Genomic DNA, 6,992 nt, shown 5'->3' with positions numbered 1-6,992 from the left:
AGGTGTATTGTAACCACTGATACCTAACACATATTGAGAATCCACATTTTGTGAAACCTAAAAGGGACCACTCTGAGTTGAGAATCACAAGAGGAGTGGAGCAAGAGAGGATGATGGACAGAAGCAAGCCTAGTAAGGGTGCAGCAGGCCACCTGCTTCCACATATCAAGCCAAGCATTATTACAAATAGCTCTATCAAGTGTCTTCTCCGTGAGAGCTAAACCCCTTCTCCTATTAGACCAAGAGAAATAGGGACCAGTGGTTGGAAGATGGATTAAATCAGCCATATCAGAGAAGATCCTGAATTCCTCCATAGGAAGTGTAGCAGGCGACCTGGAGCCACGACATTCATGGGCTCCAACCACCACATTGAAGTCACGTAAGCACCACCAGGGACCAGGGTTGTCTCTCATCACTTTAATGATTTCCTTCCATAGAGACCTTCTCTGCAAATAGAGGGTATGAGCATACACTGCACTAATAAACAGACTTTTGCTATCCACATCCACCACCACAACAATGTGTTGATCAGAATTCACCAAAATCCTAGGATAAAGATCCCGTCTACAGAAACCCCAAATGGAAGTGAGCCTACTTCCTCTATTATTGACAACAAAAGTCTTTAACCTTAAATCCTCCCAAAACCTGCTATCAACAGTCTCAAGAAGGACCATAGGCTCAGCCAAAAAAAGGATTTCAGGCTTATGAGACAAACAGAGGTTTTTGATAACTAACCTCGTTTTATTATTTCCTAGCCCTCTACAATTCCAGAAGAGGATTTTCATTGAGCATTATTCATGTAACCACCCCTACGGGTATAGTGAATTCTTCCCGAGTTCCCTTTTAACTTCAACTTTTTCTTCTGAGATTTACTCAGAACTTCAGTAAATTCCTCCTCCTCAGCCTCATCCACTTCTTGATCATTGGCCCATAGTCTTCCAACTATTCTCATTTCCTTGGCTACCATTGAATTATCCAATTCTGCTGTTTCTTGAACCACAAAATTATCATCTACTGAATTATCTGATTCCACCAAATCAACTTCGGTTCTTTGCTTGGAATGAGGAGTGCCCACTTCTTGCCCTTTAGCATTTGACAATCCCTTTGCCTCAGGGGACAGGACTAGTTTTTCCAGAAGATCAATGTTCAAATCACCTAAATTATCTAATTCAAGGTTGATGACCAAATTTGGTTCTCTAGGAACAGGCTTTTTATTGCCCTGAGGCTCCACCATTGATGGATTATTCTCCCTCCTTGTTTGTTTTTTTACTAAAGTGCTTATCCGACACTTCCTCAACCTCCTTCTGCTTGGATTTTGTACACTGAGCTACCGAATGTCCTATTGCTTGGCAACCTTGGCAAAGGATATGCAAATTTTCATAGTCAATATTCACGAAAAATGCATAACCCTCCCTTTCCACAAGAATTTGGTCGGTAGATTATCCTTCAGGTTTAGTTCCACCAATACTTTGGCAAAATGTCCAAAAGTTCTATTGGACGTAGCATTGTCCAAAGAAATAGGAGTACAAATTCCCCCTGCTATGGAGAAGATAATCCTTGGGCACCAATACTCTTGGGGGAGATTATGAATATTTACCCAACATTGAGTATGAGATAATTTCTGTAAGTTGAGATTGAAATCGGGTGTCCATAAAAACAACCTTAGAAAACTCGGTTTTAAACTCCAAGATCCAACCAAACAAACACTCCGCAAGTCTTCAATGGAAGAAAAAGCAAATTCAAAATAACCCTTACCTAGAGATACCATTGACCATTTCTCAATCATGCTCCACAATGTTGCAAGTTTCTCTTTCACATCTGCAAATTTCAGCGGGTTGTCTCCTTTAGACAAAATGATTCTACCATGAAGATGACTCTTGCATCTTTGCAAACAAGCTTGATAATCCGATTCATGGATTTTAATTGCTACAGAGTCCCCTTTGATACACGACTTTGGAAGCTGAGATGAGGAAAAGTCACACGAATTTTTTAAGATTAGTGCGATTTTTTTTTTGAGGGGGAGGAAATAGCTGTGGGAGGAACCACCACCGCTGGAGAAGCTGGAATTGCATCCCCCAAGAAATTCCACGGGATGAAAGCTTGCATTGTGGCCGTATGAAAATAATTGTAGATTGGGTATTCAAACCCTAGCGGAGCTCAACATTTTTCAATATTTTTAAAAAATCTCTCCACTCATTCTTTTTTATTTGTTACAATCAATAACATTATAAAAAGGAAGAGAAATAAAAAAAACTTTATCTTAAAAAAATGAAGTTTTTACATATGAAAAAACACTTTGATTGAGTTGACTCCAAAAATCTGGGATTGCCTTAGGAATCATCATGAATACAAATGATCCAATTATTCCATGGAGCTTCTTGGGTGGAATGGACCAAGTTCCTCACAATGTGGTTGCTCCACAACAAGCTCCAACCTCATCTTCAAAAAAAATCGTTTGCACAAGCTCTTAAAAATGCTTGTGATATAGCCACTTCCCAGTTGCTCAGCCTTGTATAAAGCGGGATGCCAAAGCTATAAAATTTCCAGAAGCTGAATATTAAGTAGAGATACAAAGATGTAATAATCACCTTTATGGCAGACTCACCCTTTCTAAAGGAGACAATCCATTAAAGTCTGTGGATCTATAAGCTAAGCTCACATCTCTGTGATTGAGAAATGGTCCATGATATCTCTTGGGAAATGATTTTATGATTTATCCTTCTCTTCTAAGGAAGATATGAGAAGTGTGTTTTTGTGTGTTCATGGACTTTTAAAGCCTGGTTTTCTAAACTGTTCCTCTAGACACCATCCTAACTTGAAAAAACCCTTTCATGCTCAATCACTACAACAAATTTTGTATTTAGTAGAGGTTTTTATGCGATAAGTGAAGATTTTTAATATCCACAATATAACTAGCGGAGGTTTCAAAAACCTTCACAATTATGACTTCTAGAAGCGTTTAGTGGAGGTTAGAAAACCTCTGATATCTATAAATTTGTAGCGGTTTATTTGTGAAGGTTTTCTGTTTGTGGAGGTTTTTAACCTCCACCGTTTGGGGAGGTTTTTAACCTCCACCGTTTGGGGAGGTTTTTAACCTCCACAATGTAACTAGAAGTTTATTTTCTAGAAGTTATAACTATTATATGTTTCTAAATGTTTTCAACCTCAATTTAATTTCATAATTTTCATAATTTTAATCTCATTAATTTATAATTATTATTTAGATATACATTACTAAATACAAATGTTCTTAACAATAATAAAATTTCATTGAAAATAACCAAGGTAACATAACATAGTTGAAAAAGTTATAATCTATCATTCATTATAAATCCAAATACACCATAAAATCTCAAAAAACTAAAAATAGTCTCATTACACTTTAAAAATAAAATACATAACAAAAATCTCTTAAATGTTGAAGGCTCCATCATACTTGTATCATCATTTGTCTAGTATAATAAAATAAAAAATTATAGTTAGAACAATAAAAAAAACATTAATAACTACCGCATTGCTCTTTCCCATAAATAGAAATTAAAATCAATAATGCCTATTATTATGAATGATGGTATCAGAATGTGAAAATCATGTTGCAGATGGGAAGGTAATTTGTCCCATTCCAGACTCGGGGTGTTATTTCTATACATATGGACTTTCCTGTTACAAGCAAATGTTGTATCAATTATCAATATGGCATGGGAAAGCATTCCCAGGAGGAAATGCATAAAAAATTGAGACATCTTTCAATAATCCAAGTCACTTCTTCAGCAAATATATCTAAATAATCAGCAGGGCAACATATTTTGATTTGATACCCATTTCCAAAGTGTTGTTCTCCCCAAGTTCTCAACCAACCTGGTAAAAGGATGAAAATCACATTGAATACTTGGATTTTAAAAATAGTAAAGCCAATATACTTATCTTGTAACAAGCACATAAAAGATAAGAGAGGGAGTGAGAGTGACAACAAGCTGTATCCAATGGAACAAGAAGTTATAGGACAAAATTCAGAAATATGTATAGCAGAATCAGCGAGAGAAGCTGCATTTTATGGACCTTGGAAGAAAGGGGCAAAGGGCGGTCTAACTTTTATTAGTGATATGATACATGATTAACTTAAGACTGGTAATTGTTACTATAAGAAGGACAAATGACCTATGCTTCAGATGGAATTTAACCTCCAGTACTATATCTATGGGAGCACTATAATTTTAGAAAATGTAGATTAAAATTATAGCAAGGATAACATACGTTCATTGCTTGGAGTTACATGCCAGGTTCCCCGTGAAGTGAACCTATGCCTTTAAAGAACCTCTCCTCCCACTAGTCTCCTCATTTTATTCCAAGCTCAGTTTCAACCCACTTATCTGTCCTGGGGAAGTGAGAAGAAGCATCACAAAGATGACAAAATTCAGAAGTATCACTCTTTCTAGATAGCAAAATCTTTCTGTCTGAAGTTAGAACAACCCTCCTAGTTGATAACATAACATGCAATAAGGTTAAGATACATAACTGTCATGCAAAGAACAGTGCCACAAAGATAAAGAAAGCCAGATTTCTATTTCTCCCAAAGAAACGGAAATATAATGCGGAGACAAAGCCCTGAATATGCTAGGATAGTGGCGACTGATGCTGTAAATTCCTACAAGTCGGGTACTCACCTACATCGTCCATGCACCTTTATTCAAGAAAAGAGGAAACTCACATTTGATGTACTAAACTTTTGTAACAAATACAGGACAATCAAGACAACTGCTGAGAGTGCTGCAACAACATGAGCAAAAACAAAACTTTTGGTTATATAAATCAAGAGAAGAAATTGCATGACAATGTTGACAAATTCCAATCTTGTGTAAAAATGACCTATTATGTTATAATTTTTTCTTCTATGGGTTTAGCAAGTTTGATGGTACCATATTTACTAATCAAAAAGCTTTTTTATGTCTGAATATACTAAATCGTGACTCAAATCATTAAATTATTCATGATAGACTTTAAAAACGTTGATATAACTGGGCCAGATTGGATGAAAAATATAGTGGGGTTTATTGATATGAATTCTGGACTGCAACAAAGAGATGCAACACCAGAAAATTACACTACTTTCTTCCAGTTCCATATATTCTCTCAGCTGCCAAGTAACTAACTCCAACTGTCCTCTAACAGTTACTAACTCAATAACACACTGAATGCAAAAGAAATGGAATCCAAAAAGTTAAGGTATTTTATTTAAGATATCCTGATATAATATTGGTGAAAGTAAAACCTTGCAGCCTCTAATTCGCTATCAAATAGGCCAAAATATATATACCCGCAAGCAATCAATGAACCCAAAAACTGAATTCTAGTTTATTACAAAAGAAACCATGCTATTGAGAACCTAACCACACTAGTACTTTGTTGCATTTTGTAAAGGTATAAAATAAAATTTTCAGATGACTTAAATGCAAATAGAAACTACACAGGAATTTGATAGGAATTATCAAAGCATGCCAGGTTGAACAATGAATGCAATTGAATTGATTCAAAGGACTTGCTTACTTTTTCCCAAGAAACTGTCCCATATGTGCTTTCCACCTACCACATTTATGCAAAGTAACTCCCCTGTATTTGGAGCTTCCCCTTGAAAAATTAGTGCTTTGTCTCCGCAGAATACTAATCATCCAGTATAGTGAAAATTTCTCAGGAGAACAAGAAACATATGAAATATAAAAATCCTTCCATATTTCAAGATGAATGAGAATTTTTAACCATTTATAATAGAAGATAATCCATTCATACCTACAAATCCCAAAATTTATACACTTATTTTAGCCATTAATTACTAAAACAAGCAAATCATGATCACATACAAAAACATTGAACCCTAAAATTGAACCTTAAATCGGCGGCATACTCTAAGAACACATCTAGGTTTCCAATTTGATGGTTATAAAAATTATGGAACACAAAAATGATGTTACCTTATGTGAAACTCTACATTTTCAGAGTGAATTAGAATCATAAACGAGACGCAGATGCAATACTACATCGTTTGTTCGTCATTTCAGTTTCGTCACAATAGAAATACAAAAATCAAAGCACTTGAAAAAAATCGAAGAACTTGGCGTGAGAATGAGAAGAAGGGTATGCATTTTTTTTATTTAGGTTGGAGGCAGTGAAGAATAACAAGAAGGATTTAGGTTTTATGAGAATGAGAGAGAGGGAGAGGTTTTTTATTTAGGTATGCAGTTTTTTGGGCTTAAGAGAGAGGAAGGAGTGTTTTTTGGTAATGAATATTTTTTATTTAGGTATGCAGTTTTTTGGGCTTAAGAGAGAGGAAGGAGTGTTTTTTGGTAATGAATATGCAGTTTTTTTCAAATTGATAATGGGTTGAAAACCTCCATAAATTAAATAAAAACTTCCACTATATATTTAGTTAATTTCCTAGTCTACCTCGTTTGAAAAAACCTCCACGAAATGCAAGATCTGTTATAGTGAATGTTGGGTCAAGATTCATAAGAATTTTATAATTTCTCCTTCTCAGACTGTTTCTTTGTGGGTTCATTGAATTTTTGAAGGAGAAAATTATGATAAATTGGCATATACATGTGGATAGACCAAGATAAGACAAGCTACAAACTCCATGTCTTTATTAAAGGACGGGGATACAATTCTAACAAAGCAAGAAGATATTGCTAATCATGTGTTAAGGTATTACACTTATTTGTTGGCTTCACCAAACAACACTTCTCCAAATGCTCTAATACAAACAGTGATTCCTAATTTGGTCCTGATGTTGAAAACTTAATGTTAACTAAAATTTCATCCAATGAGGAAATCAAGGTTGTTGTCTTTGCTATGAATGGTGATGGAGCCCCTGGACCTGATGGTTTTGGTGGATGTTTTTTACCAAAATTTATGGGACATAATGTATTTGGAAGTGTGTATCTGTATGAAGCAATTCTTTACACTAGGTTGTTGTTACCTAACTTGAACTCCAATTCTAT

The 6,992-nt window shown here is 35.3% G+C and overlaps 1 long non-coding RNA gene across 2 annotated transcripts; it reads right to left on the bottom strand.

The window, feature by feature from the left end:
• On the bottom strand, positions 3,603–6,343 carry LOC109343621. 2 transcript variants are annotated; one of them, XR_002107239.1, is made up of 4 exons: positions 5,967–6,343; positions 5,545–5,784; positions 4,255–4,767; positions 3,603–3,858 (listed from the first exon to the last, which is right to left on the bottom strand). It is a non-coding gene; the product is annotated as an uncharacterized LOC109343621 (long non-coding RNA). The 2 variants fall into 2 exon arrangements; XR_002107238.1 differs by having other exon boundaries at positions 5,545–6,341.

The sequence above is a fragment of the Lupinus angustifolius genome, chromosome LG03 (assembly GCF_001865875.1).
Source record: "Lupinus angustifolius cultivar Tanjil chromosome LG03, LupAngTanjil_v1.0, whole genome shotgun sequence".
Lineage (NCBI taxonomy): Eukaryota > Viridiplantae > Streptophyta > Magnoliopsida > Fabales > Fabaceae > Lupinus > Lupinus angustifolius.
The sequence above is the reverse complement of the archived record's forward strand: the minus strand, read 5'-3'. Positions and strand labels throughout refer to the sequence as shown.